This window comes from Chiloscyllium plagiosum, chromosome 13 (genome assembly GCF_004010195.1).
Source record: "Chiloscyllium plagiosum isolate BGI_BamShark_2017 chromosome 13, ASM401019v2, whole genome shotgun sequence".
Lineage (NCBI taxonomy): Eukaryota > Metazoa > Chordata > Chondrichthyes > Orectolobiformes > Hemiscylliidae > Chiloscyllium > Chiloscyllium plagiosum.
In genome coordinates, this window is record NC_057722.1 from 73,242,819 (window position 1) to 73,263,992 (window position 21,174).

The window sequence follows — 21,174 nt, forward strand, 5'->3', positions numbered from 1 at the left end:
AAAATATAGTTACAGCTACAGAGAAGGTGCAGAGAAAGATCAACTCTAATATATGAGAGGTCCGTTCATAAGTCTGATAACAGCTTGAATCTTGTATTTGTTTTCAAACTTTTGTATCTTCAGTCCAATGGAAGAGGGTGGAAGAGAGTATAACTAGGTTGAGAGGGGTCTTTGATTCTGTTGCTGCATTCCCGAGGAAACTGGAAGTGTAGATAGAGTCATTGGATGGAAGGCTGGTTTTCATGATGGACTGGGCTGTGTTCACGACTCTGTATGATTTCTTCAGTTTAGGGCAGAGCAGTTGTCATACCAAGCTGTGGTGGACCTGGATAGGATGCTTTCTATGGTGCATTTATAAAAATTGGTTGAGAGTCTTTGTGAACAGGCTGAATTTCCTTTGCCTTCTGAGGAAGTAGAGGCATGGATCTATTTTCTCGCCTCGAGCATCAATGTAGATGGATGGACTAGGACAGCTTGTCAGTGATATTTAGATTGGATTCCCTATGGTATGGAAACAGGTCATTTGGCCCAACAAGTCCACACTGACCCTCCTAAGAGTAACCCACGCAGACTCATTTTCCTCTGACCAATGCGCCTAATGCTACGGCGAAATTTAGCATGGCCAATTCACCTGATTTTTTTGGACTGTGGGAGGAAACTGGAGCATGCGGAGGAAACCCACGCAGACACGGGGACAATGTGCAGACTCCACACAGACAGTCGCCTGAGGCTGCAATCAAACCCAGGTCCCTGGTGCTGTAAGGCAGCAGTATTAACCACTGAGTCACCGTGCATCCTTGAGGCTTCTTGAGATCCTAGGATCTTGAAGCTCTCGACCATCTCCACCTCAGCACCATTGATATAGCCAGGGGCGTGTCCTCCACTCTCTCTTTCTCACTCTCTCTCTCATGACATGCCTTAAACTTACTTTTTTGCGTCTTGGCTATCAGTCCAAGGAAGAGGCCACTGACCCTACTGTTCCTATAAACAATTCCCCTCATCTCTTTCCCTATTTGGTTCCATGTTAAGTCTTGACTGATAACTTTTCTTGGAAGAGGCAGCTTGGAATTGCTGTACTAAAGGCACCAAATAAATATACATTGTTGTGGATTTCCTGCACAAAAATCAGCAACCAACCTTAAGGGATGCACACACATATGGTCTGAAAAATGCAGTCTGCGTTGTAGGGGAGCAGGAGAAGATTCTATGGTCTGTCAAGTCTGGTCAACTATTTAATAAAAACATGGATGCTTTTGGATTTCAACTCCACCTGCTGCCCATATCTCTTGATTCCTGAAAGAACAAAAATCTGTCCATCCCAGTTTTAAATGTACTCAATGAATGGAGCACCCACAGTACTCTGAAATAGAGAATTCCAGAAATTCACAAACCCTTGAGTGCAATAATTTCTCGTGATCTCCCCCGAACTGTGATCAGCTCTTTAAACAAATAAACAAATGCAAAGATATAGTGGTTAGCACTATTGCCTCACACCACCAGGGACCCGGGTTCAATTCCCACCTTGGGCATGGGTTTCCTCCCACAGTCCAAAGATGTGCAGGTTAGGTGAATTGGCTATGCTCAATTGTCCGTTGTGTTGGGTGCATTAGTCAGGGTGGGTTGCTCTTCGGAGGGTCGGTGTGGACTTGTTGGGCCGAAGGGCCTGTTGCCACACTGTAGGGAATTTAATCTAATCTAATATAAATTAAAGCAGGAATAGGCCATTCAGCCCCTTGAGCCTGCTCCACCATCATGGCTGATCTCTTTGTGTGGTTTGAATCCCATTTACTCCCCCGAACCTTTGATTCACTTACCAACCGAGGATCTATCCAGCTCCACCCTTAGAAAATATTCAATGGCCTCACCTTCTGAGGCAGAGAGGTCCAAATAGCCCTCTGAGGAACATAGGAAGAGGCCACTGAATCCACTGTTCCCAAACATAATGCTCCTCATCTCTGTCCTAAAAAGGTCCACCCCTAGTTTTGATACCTCTTACTTCTGGACTCCCTGACATCCGGAAACCATCCTTATTCTAAGACTGTGCTCCCTGAGTAGCAGAGAAAGTATGGAACCATGGACAGAATTGATTAATTAGTTGAACACACCTGAAAGGACAGAACTGAAGTTGCATCATGTGATAATGGAAATAAAATGAAAACAAAACCTTCCAGCTCAGCGAGCAAACCTACATACAGAACCTCAACCTGAGCGACAAATCTTCTCAAAATCCAGAAATAAAATATGTCCAGGTGAAATTTGACATATAAAACAGTTCCATATGTTAAAATAACAGGCAAAGTAATGTTGTCTAAGTATGTTTATTGCTTTCAATGCACAGCTCCAATCTGGCAATTATCTATAATTTTTCATAAAGTCAAGAGGCCGATTGATAAATATTAAGTGCTGGAATTCGTTTTAGAAATGATTGATAATTCATGGGTGGCAATTATTTTACAGTGAGATGAAGCTAGTAAGATATCTCAAGGTACTTCACAAAAGCAGAAATTGGACAGAGATTGTCACCAAGACAAAGAAAGAGAAATTAGGGGAGGATCAGAACCATAATCAAAAACACAGCACAGGATTTTTCATGCCAGGTTTCCCAATGTTCCATCAATATTTAACATGTCATGTAGTATTTTCAAATAGGGGCTTAAATTCATAAATTTCTAACTCAAGGTGAAAGTACTAGTGAATGAAACACAGCTCGCATCATTTTAGAGATCGGACGGTTATAAACTATTGCATATATTTCTGGTCACTGCATTATAGGAAGGATGTGGAAGCTTTGGAAAGGGTTCAGAGGAGATTTACTAGGATGTTGCCTGGTACGGAAGGAAGGACCTACGCGTAAAGGCTGAGAGAACTGAGGCCACCTTTGTTGGAGAGAGGAAGGTGGAGAGGTGGCTTAATCAAGACATATAAAATAACCAGAGGGTTAGATAGGGTGGACAGTGACAGCCTTTTTCCTCGGATGGTGAAGGCTAACATGAGGGTACATAGCTTTAAATTGAGGGATGATAGATATAGGACAGGTAATAGGGGTAGTTTATTTACTCTGAGTGTAGTAGGGGTGTGGAATGACCTGCCCACAACAGTAGTAGACTCACCAATGTTAAATGGGCATTGGACATATGGATAATAATGAAACGGCATAGGTTAGATTGGCAACAGATTAATTTCACAGGTCGGCACAACTTCGAGGGCCGAAGGGCCTGTAATGCCCCGTAACGTTCTATGTTCCTCAACTAGTTCAAGTTAGTTAATGTTTTTTAAGGAAGGAAATCTGCTTTGCACAACTCCAGTCATTGGTCCCTTTAAGTTGCCTTTGTTGTGCTATGTATTAGATTCCAGATTGGCTGACTCTGAACTGCCCTCTGAAGTATCATTCTGATACTTTACAAAAGGATCAGTAGAGTGGACAGTGAATGATGGGGAGAATAAGAGGTCTCCCTTCCAAGAAGAGACTTTGTTTTCTCTCCCAGAGAAGTTGTGGAATTCTCTTCTCCAGAAAATAGTCATGCCATTTATTCAAGTCTGAGTTAGATAGATTTTTGATGGAGAATGGAGTCAAGGATTGTTTGGGTTGGAGAATAAATTGGAGTTGAGAGTACAATGTGATTAGCCATGACCTTATCAAATGGTAGAGGGGTCGTGAAGGGCTGAATGCCCTCCTGTTGATCCTGTGCTGTGTAGATATGTTCCTTGGAATACCTGGAATATAGCAATTTTACAAGGCACACCATCATCTTCTCAAGATAACCACATCCCGAGGAAGCATCATAGTGAAAAGTTAACGCAACAACCACAGAACAGCAAAACAGTGGGACTTGCAATTTAATAAAACTTGTTGGTTGAAAGTGTTTTGGCTTATTTCCATGCTAGAAAGGATTGCCCACAGGACCAAAGCGTATTCTGTGAGAGGACCACACACAGAGGGTGGTACGGGTATGGAATGAGCTGTCAGAGGAAGTGGTGGAGGTTGGTACAATTGCAACATTTAAGAGGCATATGAATAGGAAGGGTTCGGAGGGATATGGGCTGCGTGCTGGCAGGTGGGACTAGATTGGGTTGGGATATCTGGTCGGCATGGACAGGTTGGATAGAAGAGTCTGTTTCCATGCTGTACATCTCTATGACTCTATGGCCAGAGGTCTGCATCTTATTGCTCAGCATTGAAGCTATTCTAGACCCCACATGGAACACAGTGCTTAGGTTTAGTGCCTTTAATAGAAAGTTTGTGAGGGACCCTCCTGTAGAGGTATAAGGAGTACTAGCAGATCACAGACAAAGATGGTCACAGGACAACTCCCACCGGGGCACCACAATGTATTCCTCCTTTGGTTTCTGTGCAGCCTCTGTACAGCAATTTAACATCATTATTGATGGCACCGGAGAGGGAGGAAATCACCAGACACTCCCAAAGCACCTTCAGTCTTCATTCGCTGGTAATGGGGAATCCTGCACTGAGCTCACTGAAGACTCCTTGACGTTAGCAATGACAGAGCACCAGCCTCAGAACAGCAGCAAGGGAAAGAAAATCACTGAAGACGCACACTCAAGGCTTCCTGGAATGGTTTCCATGGCAACAAGGAAAAGCACCTCAATCTGGTTGAAGTCACTGCAACAGTTTGGTACTTAATGGCTCGTTTATATTTTGACTAAACTGTACGCAACCTGTTGCAATCGAATGAATGCAGAACTACTGCCTTTACACACACACAATCGCTACCCCCTCCCACTTCCAGCTCCCCTCCCCAGCACATAAACCTTCAGAAACTATTAAAGGGAAGAGTAAAGTGTGCTTTCTTACCGTTAGTTATTCTGAAGCAAAGCCCTGGAGTGAGATGTATTATTTCTCTTTTCAACCTGCAGCTCTTATAGTTTTAATATTTTTCACCCGAAAACCCAGTCCAGTGCACTCCACACTCAGACACTGAAGTGGTCACAGCAGATACTGGTAAGCAATGATTTTCATTGGAGGGGAGAGAGCGTATGATATCAGCAGGCACTGTCCCTCATTGGCAGATTTCTACATTTCATCCTTGGCTACAAGGTTACTGGATGCTGTGCAACAGACAGTTCCAATGCACACAGCTTCCTTCTTCAGCAAGGAGATGCAATAGTGCACACTGATCTCCCTCGCAGTTAGCACTGCCAGTATCCTACCCAGCCCCGTCTAGCCCCGTCTTGTTGCTGCCAGTGAAATAAATGCAGACGTCGCTTCTATCCTGCCCTTGAGTCAGTGGGTTTAACCCCAAACTATCGTTTCATCACTCTCGTCCCAACCCTGATGACCCCCCACTCTACAAGCACCACCACCGCTGGGACAGCTTCAGGCTTTATAATCCTTCACACACTCCCTCTTTCTCCCTGCTCCAACAAGCTCAAGAATCGGAATTTACTGCAGTATCATTTCCCTCAGATTCACGGTCAGCATAAAAAGTCAGGCTGCATTCCAATTTGGCAAAACTGCGCGTCGTCCTCTTTAAGGTTCTGTTTCTGCAAAGCAGTGAGCAATTACTGACCTGCACACGCCACATCTCGTCGCAGCCTGTGGTAAAATGTTGAGCCTTTGCAGCACATTTGTCAGGCCCAGAGTAAACAGCCCAGCTCACCACTGAAAAGTGAAAAAGAACAGACCAGACTGAGGGATTAAATCAAAAGTGGGAACAATCCCGGTGACCTCCAGCAAAGAGGCATTCGATTTTGTCAGTCTCCAGATATTGGCGTAATGGCATGGGGTGAGGATGGAATCAATCACAGGAGGATATTCAACCAATCATTCTCATGCTAGCTCTCAATTATCAAGTTAGCACAATCACCTACTCTCTCCCTATATTGCTAAAAATGCTCTTCCCTGCTATTGTATCTATGATTTGGCTCTGAAAAAAATACAATTGAATCTGTTCCTAATCCCCTCCCAGGCAATGCATTCCAAATTACAACAGCTCCTTGAGGGAACATAATCTTTCTTATCTCCTCTCTGGCTCTTTTCCAGTTCCCTTCGATTCTGTTGGATGTCTCCAAAGCTTGTGAGTTTTGGATGGAATGTGACATTTCTCACATGCTCACCTCAGAGTATACCCTCTCCCTCAGCCTGTGATTTCCCCTTTCTGACACGAGTCCTTCTACTGTGGCTCCCAGTCACAGCTAACATCTCATTCAGTATCACCATTTCTCCAGCAAGGAGCTAAATGAATAAAAATAGACAGTGCGCTCACAGAAATTTCCTTTCAAGGTGTCAGGACTCAATGAAGAGCTTTAGATCTGATGAAATAAATGCCATTTGTAAGGTTTCCAAGCCATTTTGGCAAGTTCTCACAAACAGCAGTGTGATGATGGTAAGATAATAGTTTAATTGTTTTCAAGAGCTCCTCTTCAAAATAGTCGATGAGATTTTTACATTCATGTGCAAACTCAACTCATCTGAAATATGGCATTTCTGGTAGTGTCAGTGTTTTCAAACTAAGCCATTCAGAGATGCTATGGCAGACCTCTGGAGCAAGTGCAAATTGAACCCAGTTCTGCTGGCTCAGAGACAAAGACATTACCACTGCATCACAAGGGACCTGTGCCAGGAGTGTAGCTTTGCTGCAATTTATGAGAGTCCATTTAATTCCCAGCCTCTCGATTGGGATTTGAACCTGCAACCTTCTGATTCAGAACAGACTTTACCAATTGCAGAGAACCAGTTATCCCATCAAAATGATATGCATGGCTGGTGAAATGACGCGTCCTCTGTCGTCAATCACAAGGACAGAACTTAAATAATAATTGCACATTTTACCTTGTATGACAGTGATATAAGATTAAAAATATGGATTGCATCAAAATCCATAATTTACAAATATGCGGTGGTTATTGGTTTCATTAAATGTTGATGGTGATGGTGAAATATTAATGATTCTTGCAGAGCTAATATTCTGTTAGATGACTCAGCTTGTCCCTGAAACAGAGACCACCCCTAAATGCTAAATGCCTAAAGCATAAATAAATGTTGTTTAGTTTTTTATCCTTCCCCTCTTGAGATGATTTGCATGATTTGTAACACAGCTCCTTCAGTCAATATAATGCTGTGAAGGACTTAGCTGATCTCAGCCTCGGCAGTAGTAAGGGGCCCTATGTCTACATTAAACAATGCAGCACACAAGGAATGCCACCCTACTTGTACTTCTCTTTGAAAGATCTCTCACATCAATCTAAAAGTTATGAAGTTCCAAACTAACTATGGACTGAATAAAATGAGGATATTGGCTAGCAGGAAGAGTGAGCCCACTCAAGAATATATGCTCATAGGGATTAGAGGTTCAACAATGCAACCAGCCCAAGCTTCCCTTATGGAACAATTGAGGACCAAAGGGCAAAGTCTCAGAGTAATGGGTTGCCCAGTTTAGACAGAGATGAGAAGGAGTGTCTACTCTTAGATAGTAGTGAATCTGTGGGACTTTTTAATGCAGAGGGCTGTAGAGACTGGGACATTAAATGCATTCAAGGCTGAGATAGACAGATGATTCATTTTAGAATCTCTACAGTGTGGACAGGCCATTCAGTCCATTGAGTCCACAATGAGCCTCTGAAGAGCAGGCCACCCAGACTCAACACCCTACCCTGTCCTTGTAATATAGCGTTTACCATGGCTAATCCACCTAGCCAACACATCTTTGGACTGTAGGAGGAAGCTGATGAAACCCACTTAGACATGGAGAGGGTGTTCAAACACCACATGGACAATTACCCGAGGCTAGGTCCCTGGCACAGTGAGGCAGCAGTGCTAATCACTGAGCCACCATGTTGCCCCAATAGAGGAATTAAGGGTAAGAGGGAAAAAGACAGGAAAGTGAAATTAAAGATTATCAGATCGGCGATAATCTCATTGAATGGTGGAGCAAACTTAATGGGCTGAGTGATCTATTTCTGTTTTTATATTTTATATACATATACACTTTCATAAGCTCCTCAACTTGAGGTTATCCAATCAATGAAAAGCAAAATCCAATGTTTTCAATTCAATAAATGAAGAGTTTGTTCAAAGTAGCCTCCACTCTTTTCTGATTATAGCTAATCAGCGATAAAACTACGCTTTGCTATCTCTGAGCTCACCTTTCCCAAAATCCTTTTCCAAGTTCTCTGGCTGCTTTCCTCATCTGCTGACCACTCTTCACTGCCCCATCCAGCACATCGTGAAATTGTAACACCTCACACTAGATCACCAATCGGAATCTACTCAGAGGAGTTTTCAGGAGTGTCAGCAAAGGTTTTTCCTCCTGCTTCTGCACGCACTGTGGAACTGCCCTGAATATCAAAGTGCTCTGAATCTGCAGGCTGTGGTTGAGGCTTTGATAGCCACTGTCACTGCCATTTCGCACACTTCTGATGGAAAGGGCTACACCCAGCTGAGACCTTACTTGTGGCTTATTTCCCAAGATTCCATTTGTTTCGGTTCATGTACTTCATATCAAACTTGCGAGACAAGAAGGACATCAAGTTTTGATGTGAAGTGACTGAGTATTTCGGGGTCTTCCACAATTCACATTATTTTCAAACAACACAAACAAAAACTTGCACTGGGTTACTTATCTTTGGAGCCAGGCTCTCCACTCCACCCCTGAAGCATGTGAAGTCAGTGGAAAGACAAATTAACAAACCACTTCTATTCGTTTGGAATCCCCATTGTTAAGTTTTGTCATTGTTCAATCCAACGTTGCACAGAGTGGCAAACCCACTTCATAATTTTTCTTGCTAGAATTGGCAAGTGTGCGAATATGCTCCATCTCTCTGAAGTTAGTGTCAAAGTATATCGGTTACACAAAATTAAAGACTACTCATGCACTGTATTGCAAAATGTCCCCTTAGAGCCAAAGGAAGCATACAATTCATTGGATTTATAAGAACAGGGCCCTTCTGGCTAAAATATTACATTAATGTTGGCTTGAACCTCAAATGCACTTTCCCATTCTTTGGCTGCTGTCCTGTATTATCCTTTGCCAAGGAAAACCTCACAGCCTTGCAAACTTCATAAAGCACAAATGTATTGGGGAGTTTAAAAAGTTCCAGATCTATCCAACACTTTGCATGGCATAGTGCTTTCTGATTTCATTGCTTAGTTTAGATTAGATTAGATTAGACTCCCTACAGCATGGAAACAGGCCCTTTGGCCCAACAAGTCCACACCGACCCTCCGAAGAGTTTAGTGTGCCGAGCGAATATCAACCAGGGGAAAGACTACGAGAAAGGGAATAGAGGTGAGATGTAAGAATGAAACTGGGAAATGCACTCAAGAAGAGAGACTGAGGAACAGAGTTGAGAAGAGAGTGAGCTGAGGATAGGCTCAAGGGGTGAGAGAGCGACTGGGAAATATCATTGAACAGCAGGAGCAAGTCGAGGGGGCTCGGGGAGAGAGAGAAACTGGAGAGTCAGGTTGTCGGTGAGTGGGTAGGGTCAAGGGAGAGAGGGTTTGAGGAAGAAGAAGTTGAGAAGGAGCGAGAGACAACGTGTCTGAGGAATAGGAGCTCAGGGAGTGAAAATGACTTGGAAATGGGGAAGACAGGTAGCAATTGGAGGAGGAGCCAGTAAAGGGGTGGGTGAAGCCATTGGACTTCAATGCAGCTAAAGAGTGAAAAATTCTTTCCAAAATGACTCTGACCAATCAGAGTCAACATGCTTGATCTAAAATTTAAACAAAGCTGTCAATCAGCATTAATGATGGATTCTCTATCACAATGTCTCTACCTGTCACAGCCCACTTGTCAACCTTTCAGCATTATCCCTTCATGCACTATACGTGTTAGTGTGCCCTTTGGATTGGCAATCTTGAAAAATGTCCTGATGAGAGCTTGGGCAGTCTGTAATTTTCTTCAGTCATGCTCAAATATTGTATGACCAAACGATGAAATATTTTAATGCTGAGCAATGTTAATGTCTGAAGAAGTTAAATGCCCTTCATATGATCACTCAGTTTGGTTCCAGATTCTAGGTGACAGGGAAAAACCTTGAGTTTGTCCAAAGAGACATGATCTAAACACACCCAGCACAGAGCAGAGTATACAAATTGTGGTCACAGAAAAAACAAAAAAATGTTCATGACCACTAGGTGTCTCAAAGTGCTTTCCAGCCACTGAGGTACTTTTAAGTGTAGTCAATGTTTTAACATTGAATAACAGCAGGTTTTTGGATTGCTACAGTTACATGCAAGATGTTAGGGCACTGATTCTTTGAAGATTATCATTGAGATGTTGCATCTCTGTTGGTTACAAATGGGGGATAAGAGTTACCATTATTACTAACAGCTATATTTCAGCAAGTTGCAACTTGTTGCTTTTTCCCTCCAGTTACAGGCAGTTCTTGTACAATGAGATGGTTGTATTCTTGTGCAATCCTGTGTTATAGAAAAATCATGCTTTAGAAACAGCGCTTAAAGTATTGGCGATGCAATCGCGTTTCAGCCAACACACGTTTTAAAAGTTTGTGCTTTGGAAACAGTGTCCCAATTCATCAATTGTGTTGCAGCGAATTTGCGTGAACCAAACACGTGTTATAGCAGAACGACCTGTACTGCACTGTCAACCCACCCCAGAAGTAACCCCTCTTTCTCAGTCTTGGGTGCCCTCTTTCTCCACTCAGCTCCCGGATTCCAGAATTACTCAGCTTGTGGCTCATACGAGAGGGCTGACTTCCAGAAGGCCCAACATAAGTCAACCAAAAGCAAGCGACCTTTGAACTGTGGAAACATAGAAAATAAGAACAGGGGTAGGGCATTTGCCCATCCAGGCCAACGCTGCCATTAAATATGATTATAGCTGACCATCCAACTCAGTATTCTGTTCCCATTTTCCCTCCATACCCTTAGATCCCTTCAGCACTAAGATCTATCTACTGCTTCTTGAAAACATTAAATATTTTGGCCTTAACCACTTTCTGTGGCAGAGAATTCCACAGGCTCACCAATCTCAGGTGAAAACATTTCTCCTCATCTCAGTCCTAAATGGCCTAGCCCATGCCCTCAGACTGTGACTTCCCCTGCCCCTCCCCCCACCCCGGTTCTCAACTCCTTGGAAATCAGGAAGGTCCTTGCTGTGTTTACCCTGTCTAGATCATGAAGGAATCACATGATCAAACCTCGCAGTATCAGGATGATCATTTGACCAGGGGAGACCCCAAACCTGACAGGCAACCCCAAAGTAGACAAAACAACAGCAACCAATATTTATGAAGAGCCTTCATTGTGATGAAATATGGCAAGGTGCTTCACAGGACTATGATAAAACTGAACATGATATTGGGCCAAGAGTGTGTTGCTGGAAAAGCACAGCAGGTCAGGTAGCATCCAAGGAACAGGGGAATCGACATTTTGGACATAAGCCCCAGGCTAGAAATAGAAATCAGCTCAGGCGCTAAAATCTGGTTGATGATGTACGTTTTAAGGAGTATTTTAACTGTGATAGAGAGGCAGCATGGAAAATCCAGAGTTTGAGGTCCTAGGCAGCAGCAGACATGCTCATTAGTACCATGCACACTCATGTAAAAGTCAAGTTTTTTTTAAGGTTAAATTTATGGAGTCAACTATCACATGGATACTACTTTTGAGGGTCTGAACTTCATGCTGCAGTCCAAAATATTGTATCATTAGCAGAAGCCCAATTGACCTCTGAACAAATAACAAAAACTCGGACTTTTCTCTCTGGAGAGAAGGAGGAAGAGAGAGACCTGATCGAGGTATACAAAATAATGAGAGGAATAGATAGATTCAATAGCCAGAGACTTTTCCCCAGGGCAGGATTGACTGGTATGAGAAGTCATAGTTTGAAGATATTAGGAGGAAGGTATAAAGGAGATGTCAGAGGTAGGTTCTTTATGCAGAGAGTTGTGAATGCATGGAATGTGTTGCCAGCTGTGGTGGTGGAAGCAGAGTCATTGGGGACATTTAAGTGACTGCTGGACATGCGCATGGATAGCAGTGAGTTGAGTGGTGTTAGGTTAAGTTACTATATTTTACTTTAGGAGTAAATCTCGGCACAACATCGTGGGCCAAAGGGCCTGTTCTGTGATATACTTTTCTATGTTCTAAAAAAAGTAACAAATTATGGTAATTACTGGATAAAGACAATAGAAGCAAATCAACTTGGTACAGAACTGTATTCGAGGTAAAAACAATGACTGCAGATGCTGGAAACCAGATTCTGGATTAGTGGTGCTGGAAGAGCACAGCAGTTCAGGCAGCATCCAACGAGCAGCGACATCGACGTTTCAGGCAAAAGCCCAACTGTATTCCATGATTGCTATGGGGGAACTGAGCTCAGCTGAGCTGCACACATAGGGAGGTTGTCACGTGATGCGTCTTAAACATTTGCGCCAAATTGGTGTGAATTGTGCATCAAAACACTAAGAGTATGAAAAACAATTCATTTCCTCATCGTACCATTTATGTACAGGATACTACCTTGATTCAGAAATGTTGATCTGTTATCTGTGAAGATCTACGGTCAACTTTTACATAATATATATGGAAAATTCCAGAGTTTTTGGATCCAAAAATAGTGGGTCGAGTTTATTGACATCAACTTTAACTCGAGTATATACGGTATTTGAAATTAGCAATTCTTAAGAGGCCAGAATTAGAGCAAAGGTGCTTCAGATAATTGTGGCACCGATAGACAGGGAGGAGCGAGGGCATGGAAGGAAATGAGAACCAGGATGGAAAGCTCAACATTTAATCCAGTCACCTGCAGAATCCACAACAAAATAAACTCCAGCAGGATTGCTCTGTAACCAGGCGACCACATACACATCAGGTGCTCTACTCAGAGTCAGTGAAGGTACAGTGTGTGTAGTCTGCAGATGAGCATGTATTGAAAGCAGTTTGCTGACACTGCTTTGGCTCTGCAATATTCCAGTTTCCACAGCACACTGGAAAAAGCAGATGAGTGGCAACATGGAATCCAAAACAGAGATTGTGTGTGAATTGTCAATTGAAAGAAGCAGTCCAAATAACAGTGGAGGCATTTTATCAACAAATTGAATTTATAAAAGTAGCTTTAACGCAGTGAAGCATCCCATGGCACTTGAGGACAATATTACCAACATGATTTTGACACCAAGACATACAACAGGACAAGGTTTCAAAAGCTTGTTCCATGAGTCAAGTTTTAGGGAGTGTAAGGGAATGGAGAAGATTGGAGGGTATAAAAGATCCCCAGGGCAGCTGATGACGCTGCCACCAGTGATGGAGGAGTGGAAATCAGGGAGGCAAAATAGGCCAGAATAAAGGAGCATCATAAGGCTGGAGGAAGTTACCATTTGGATCTCAATGGAGCTGGGGAGCATTGGGACGAAAGGAGAGGAAAACGAGTCTATGCGGGACTGAATAAGATTGAGAATTTTAAACTGCTTGCTCTGCGCAGGTAATTCTTTCCTTGTTCCATTTGAAATTTTAAATATTGAGATGTATACCCCAATGGCAGCCAGATTGAGAGGGCTTTCAAGCCATTTCTGTGTTCTTTAACCAGATTGACAAGTTAGTGCTTAACTGTTGCAGTTTTTGGATAGGGGTAATCAAAGAATCCTTACAGTGTGGAAGCAGGTCATTCAGACCATCAAGTTTACACCACACTAACCCTCTGAACAGCATTGCCCCTAGACCCACTGCCAAAAGCCTATCCCTATAACCTTGCATTTCCCATGGCTAATCCACCGAGCCTGGAAACTGGAGCAATGTAACATGGCCAATCCACCTAACCTTTGGATTTTGGGAGGAAACCAGAGCAATCCGAGGAAACACAGGCAGAAAAGGTGAAAACTCCACACAGGCAGTCACCTGGGTGGAATCAAACCCAGGTTCCTGGCGCTATGAGGCAGCAGTGGTGACAACTGAGCCACTGTGCCAGCCCAGTTTAGAGTCCTTGGTAATAATCTATACAGTAACGCTACCTGATCAAAATGACCTTATGAGATCTGACTTTGCATAGAATTGCCGTGATGTCTGTATAATTATAAAAATATATATTCCTTCACTTTGAAGAAACCCAAGGGTCAGCTTTCAGAACTTATAAGTTGCAATATGCCAAAGTTTAGTTACAAATCTTTGTTTTGTTTACAAGCACGCTCAGATAATGATCCTTCAGTGAATGATATGCTGTGCTCTTTGAGGTTTGAATGTGAGCACTATGAGAAGTGATTATTCATTTTTATATGTTTTCCAATGGAAAAGCACATTCTTAGTTTTATTATGAACAAAAGGGCAAAATAAATTTAATCACTGATTTAAAAATGGCACTGATCCAATTTAATTTGCCCACTGACCATTTCACAGTAGAACCTTTTGAAAATTCTGGTGCCAGCTCCAACAAGGTCACGGGGGCAAACACTGTCAGAAGGAATCCTTTTGGATGTAATTCCTGGTGTGTAGGGTCTTTAAAAACTAGAAGTAACCTTGCAAAGTTGTTACTGGGTTGCTCCTCAATTAACATTGTCAAGAAAGCAGATTGCAACTGCAAATTACTTGTGGATCCACTGAACTTTAAGAACAATATGTCTTTTTCTTTAAGACAAAGACATACATTCTATGGCATTTTTTGGCTCATAAGTTTAGTGGCTGCCTGGAACAGCGATGTGTGGATGCACTGAGCTTTGAGGGGAATGATGTAATGGCACACCTGAAGTGTGTCAAGGGAATTACAGACACCAGCAATTCAAAGGCAGAAATGGCTATGAAGATAATGAAAGCTGATTACCATCTCCTGTGGGTTGTACCTCAGTCTGTGGACAAAATATGAGGTGAAAGGAAGGTAGTTCTGTGCAAAAGATATATTTGTATTTTACTCATCCAGGATTTGACAATAAAAGGGTTAAATGCCAATTGCACACCCTGGCCTGTGGAGTAGTGGGCATGCCAGTGTGCTAGATTGGAAATTTAGTTCCATTGTGAGCTTAAGTGTGCTGGGGAAGGACACAGCTATGAACTTTCACCAAACATGCCTGAATATGCAGGTAAAAAGAAGTAAAGTCTGCATCTCTGATTGATAAAAGCAAGTCAGATCAAGAAAGCCATTGACAAGGAATCTTGACAAACTCCTTTCACCTAACTGCAGAAACAAGAGTTACCAATCAACTAGTCATCTTAACTGCCACAGCGTTTTCCAATCTGTTCATCACAGACAAGTCAAAAATTGATTTTTTAATTACTTTTACTATCTAGACTCATCCATCATTGATAATCTGTGCCTGTCTGTGTCTTTGTTTTCGCATTTTAGCAGCTGTAAACTTGGTCTTTCGTTAACTGAAAAAAACCTGCCGATTTTAGCTTCTTTGAAAATGCATTAGTATTACTAAAACTGGCCACCAGATTATCCTGCTTGAAAAATAAATGAAGCTGGACTTAGGAATACATAAATGAACTGTATTTCAGGTAACAGGTTGTGGGAAGAGCAGCGAAAATAATTACAGATTCTTAACATTTTTCTCTCTGTTCCTGTTTTTCCCAGCCACTCAGAAGACAATTCCCAAAGGACAGCAAATCAGAAAAACATCTATTCACCAAGAACACAAAGAAATGGACTATTTATGCTTCTGTTGTGAAGCGAAAATCTCAGTTAAACAAACATGGTATCAGATTAAATCCTAATAGATGGAAATGTGTTGCTGGAAAAGCGCAGCAGGTCAGGCAGCATCTAGGGAACAGGAGAATCGACGTTTCGGGCATTAGCCCTTCTTCAGGAATGAGGAAAGTTGGTCCAGCAGGCTAAGATAAAAGATAGGGAGGAGGGACTTGGGGGAGGGGCGTCGGAAATGTGATAGGTGGAAAGAGGTCAAGGTGAGGGTGATAGGTCAGACTGGGGTGGGGGCCTCTTTCCACCTAACACATTTCCGACGCCCCTCCCCCAAGTCCCTCCTCCCTATCTTTTATCTTAGCCTACTGGACCAACTTTCCTCATTCCTGAAGAAGGGCTAATGCCCGAAACGTCGATTCTCCCGTTCCCTAGATGCTGCCTGACCTGCTGCACTTTTCATAGAGTCTAAGGACCATTTTTAAAAACTGCATATTCATGATCTTCCTTTTTGTACCATGCACTTTCACCGTTTTAAAATTTATGTCTGAATCTATGTGTATGTTTACTTTTTATTAGTTTTCTCTGGGTTAGTAAGCAAGAAAATTCCCCTTCCTTTAAACTCAAGAAAATTTTGTAATTGGGTCCTTTGTTTTTTGAATCAGGCAACACATTTAATTGAAGTGTGATGTGCTTGCATGTTAACAAAGAATTTAACACTTTTGGTTTTTTTTATTCATTCATGGGATGGAGGCATCATTGGCTAGACCAGCATTTACTACACATCCATAATTGGCCAGACGGCAGTTAAGAGTGAACCGCATTGTTGTGGGTCTACAGTCTCATGTAGGCCAGACCAGGTAAGGATGGCAGTATCCTTCCCTAAAAGACTTTAGTGAACCAGATAGGTTTTTTCTGATAACCAACAATGGATTCAAGTCCTAGATTAGAGTGGTGCTGGAAAAGCACAGCAGTTCAGGCAGCATCCGAGGAGCTGGAAAATCGACGTTTTGGACAAAAGCCCTTTATCAGGAATACAGGCAGAGTGCCTGAAAGGTGGAGAGATTTCCACCTTTCAGGCACTCTGCTTGTATTCCTGATGAAGGGCTTTTGCCCGAAACATTAATTTTCCTGCTCCTTGGATGCTGCCTGAACTGCTGTGCTTTTCCAGCACCACTCTAATCCAGAATCTGGTTTCCAGCATCTGCAGTCATTATTTTTACCTAATAGATTCATGTCATCCATAAGTCTCTTAATTCCAGATTTGTTTTATAATTGAATTCAAATTCCATCAACTACCATGGCAGGACTTGAACCCGGGTCCCCAGAACATTCCTGGGTCACTGAATTAGCAATTGGATGATAATAACAATTAACAAGTGGCTGATAATATCACTAGGCCATCACCTCCCTTGAGCTGTGACTAATTGAAGGCAGTTAAATGAGGGGAGCTGATTTAGCCCTTCTTATCTGTTTATATTAAAGCCCTATGCATTAATTTGAAGAATAACAAAGACATTACCCTACTGTCGTAGCTAATATTTATTGTTCAATAAATATCACAGCAAATGCCAGAATATCTGGTCACTATCATATTGCTGTTTGTGGTAGCTTGCTGTGTACAAATTGACTCCTATCTTTCCCCATTCCCACAGTGACTACATTCTCAATATACTTTATGAGTCTTGTGACAATGCTGCTCCTTTGATTATGTTATGTAGTCCTTGGCCTTTTTTTCAGAGAGGTCATAAAAGACACAGACTCCAAAAAGTCTGGGTTTGAAGGGTTTCAAGGCCAATTTGTTTATATCTGACAGATACTGCCACAGGCATAAGGCTTTCAAATTTTCAAAAAACACTTGTACAATGAAAGGAGAGTGACCAGTTCTCCCAGCTCAGCTTTTCTCTGGGTTGGTTTGGGTATTTGTTTTAGCAGTAGTGTGATTAAAAGCTGCTGGGCCCAAAGAAGCAGCTCCAGGCTGATACTCTCTCTTTGACTTCTATCCAGTAAGAGTTTGTTTGAGTTTACTTCTATCCTGTGTTTGAGTTTACCGTTTGTGCCAAGGGGCATTTATGGGGATTGTTGCAAGTATAGGGAACAGCATTATTATGTTGGGATAATCTGTTGGGTTTTGGGCTAGATTAAATTATTCTGTTTTCTGTTCTCTTTTGTTTGTGTTTCATTTAGTGATCTTGTAAATAAATTCTGTTTTGTTTAAACCTAAGTGGATTGACCAGCAGCATCTCTCCTGGAATATCCACTGACACCTACTTAAAACAATTGGCAAAGTTAAGGCCTGGGCTACTTTCTTGAAATGTTTTGAGTCACTCTAGCCTGGTCCATACCAGCTTTAAAGTCCATTTGGATATCTTAGAATGTAGAACATAGAAAAGTACAGCACAGAACAGGCCCTTCGGCCCACAATGTTGAGCCGAGGATCTTGAAGTCATGAAAGGAGTGATAGGGGTGCAAGTCTTTCTTTATTCACTTGTAGGGAGACCAAAACTAAGGGCCATAAATATGCAACAGTCCCTAATAAAACCAATGGGAATCCATAGATTCATGTCAAATTTCTTTAGTCAGAGACTGATTAGAATGTGGACTGGCTCCCACAGGGAATTGTGGAAATAAATAACATAGGCATGATAGAAAAAACAAATAAGGGAGAAATGAGTAGATTGATACATTTATACGGTGAATGAAATAGGGTGGGCAGAAGCTCATATAAAGAACGAGCACTGGCATAAATCCAGATGACCTGTTTCTCTGGTTCAGTTACTAGCAACATGTCCATGTTAGTTTTCTTTGTTCACCCTTTTAATGTGATCATTAGGTCATTTAAAATTACAGTGTTGATAAAGCCTGGAGCGTCGGAGAATGCAGGTGACCTTATAGAAGTTTATAAAATCATGAGGGGCATGAATAGGGTAAATAGACAAGGTCTTTTAGCTGGGGTGGGGAAGTCCAAATCTGGAGGGCATAGGTCTAAAGTAAGAGGGGAAAGATTTAAAAGGGACCTAAAGGGCAACTTCTTCATGCAGAGGATGGTGCATGTATGGAATAAGCTAACAGAGGAAGTGGTGGATGCTGGTACAGTTACAACATTTAAAAGACATCTGGGTGGGGAAAGGATTAGGAAGGGTTTAGAGAGATATGGGCCAAATGCTGGCAAATAGGAGTAGAGTTGGTTAGGATACATGGTCGGCATGGACGAGTTGGACCAAAGGTCTTTTCTGTGCTATACATCTCTAAGACTCTCTGATATCTTGTTATGTATAAAACTGATAAGAGTGCATTAAAAAAAATCAGATTGGGGATTCTTAAAGTGGAAAGAGCAGAGATGTGAGAGTGACTAGAGTAATCACAACTTACAATGAAATGTAATAGAGATGGCAGGCGAGGTGATAGGTTGCAGCTGCAGTATGTGAGAGTTGCTGGACACCAAGGTGATGAGCACACCTGTAGCAAGTGTTGGCAATTCAAACAACTTCAGATCCAAATTGAAAAACTGGAGTCTGAGTGGCAGATACTGTGTCACATCCAGGAGAGAAATTACGATCAAGACACTTTTATCCAGGACGCCTTCATACCCCTTAGATTAGACAATTCAGACTTGGTCTACAATCAAGAACAAAGGGTTTGATGGTCAGTAAGGCAGGTATAGGAACCCAAAGGCATCTCTTGAGGACCCTTTGTCCCTGCAATTGTCAAACAATTGCAAGATTCCACAAAATTATGTGGATAAGAAGGGATACTGACCAACGAACCACAGAAGCTTTTTAAGCAGAGGGGGGAGGTGACTGAGAAGCCAGCAGTGATAGGGGATAATATTGTAAGGGGGACAGATACTGTTCTCTGCAGCAGTGTGAGTTGTGAGCTGTGAGCCATGCATGGGCAGGGATATGGGGACAATGAAGGAAATTTGTATGAGTAATAGCATAGAAAATAGAAAATAGAACAGTACAGCACAGTACAGGCCCTTCAGCCCTCGATGTTGTGCCAACCTTTTATACTACTCTAAGTATAAAAGACTGACCTATCTTCCGTGTGCCTATCCAAGAGTCTCTTAGATGTCCCTAATGTATCTGATTCTACTACTACTGCTGTCATTGCATTCCATGCACCCACCACTCTCTGCGTAAAGAACCTACGTCTGACGTCTCTTCTAAACCTTCCTCCAATCACCTTAAAATAATACTCCCTTGTGATAGCCATTTCCACCCTGGAAAAAAGTGTCTGACTGTCCACTCTATCTGTGTCTCTCATTACCTTGTATATCTCTATCAAGTCACCTCTCATCCTTCTTTGCCCCAATGAGGAAAATGCTAGCTCCCTCAACTTTTTTTCATAAGACATGCCTCCAGTCCATGCAGCATCCTGGTAAATCTCATCTGCACCCTTTCTAAAGCTTCCACATCTTTCCTATAATGAGGCAACCAGAATTGAATACAATATTCCAAGTGTGGTCCAACCAGGGCTCAATACAGCTGCAGCATAACCTTGTGGCTTTTAAACTCAATCCACCTGCTCATGAAAACCAACACACCATATGCCTTTGTGACAACCTGATCAACTTGGGTGGCAACTTTGAGGAATCGATGGATGTGGACCCCAAGATCCCTCTGTTCCTCCACACTGCCAAGAATCCCGCCTTTAACTCTGTATTCAGCATTTAAATTTGAGCTTCCAAAGTAAATCACTTTGCATTTTTCCAATTTGAATTTCATCTGCCACTTATCAGCCCAGTTCTTCATCCTGTCAATGTCCTATTGCAACCTACAACACCCCTCGGTTGATCTCAGTTGAAGGACCAGTGCAGGAGAAAGTGAAGGCCTGCACATGCTGGAGATGAGAGTTGCAAATTGTAGTGCTGGAAAAGCACAGGCCGGTCTGGGCCAAATTGCCTCCTTCTGAGCTTCTGCAATTCTGTGATTAAAGCTAATTGGCAAAAGAAACAAAACTGACAAAGAACAGTGAAACATACAGCACAGGAACAGGTCCATCGGCCCTCTGTGCTTGCACAGACACGTTTTGCCCTTCCATACTAAAACTACCTTCACTTACAGAATCTATATCCCTCTATTTCCTTCCTATTCATGTATTTGCCAGGTGCTTCTTGAATGCTGCCATTGTGTCTGCTTCCACCAGCTCCTCTGGCAGCACGTTCCAGCCACTCACCACCCTTTGTGGGAAAAAATGTGCCTTGCATGTCTCTTTCAAACTTCACCTGTCACACCTTGAACCTGTGTCCCCTAACAATTGACCCTTCCACCCTGGGAACAAGCCTCATATTTTCCACTGTATCCATGCCATTCACAATCTTAGAAACTTCTATCAGGTCGCCCCTCAGCCTCTTGTGAAAACAAACCTGATCTATCCAACCTTTCTTCACAGTTAAAATCCCCAATACCAATGACATGTTAAAATACTTTATCGTACAGTAAATGGTGAAGGTCTGTAAATGTACTGCCTGAGAGTGCAATGGAGCAGGTGCAATTAAACCATTCATAATAGAACTGGAATGTTTCCTGAAAAAGAAGATTCTTCAGGATTATAAGGAGAAGTTAAAATATTGCATGCAATTCTGGTCTCCTTCCTATCGGAAAGATGTGAAACTTGAAAGGGTTCAGAA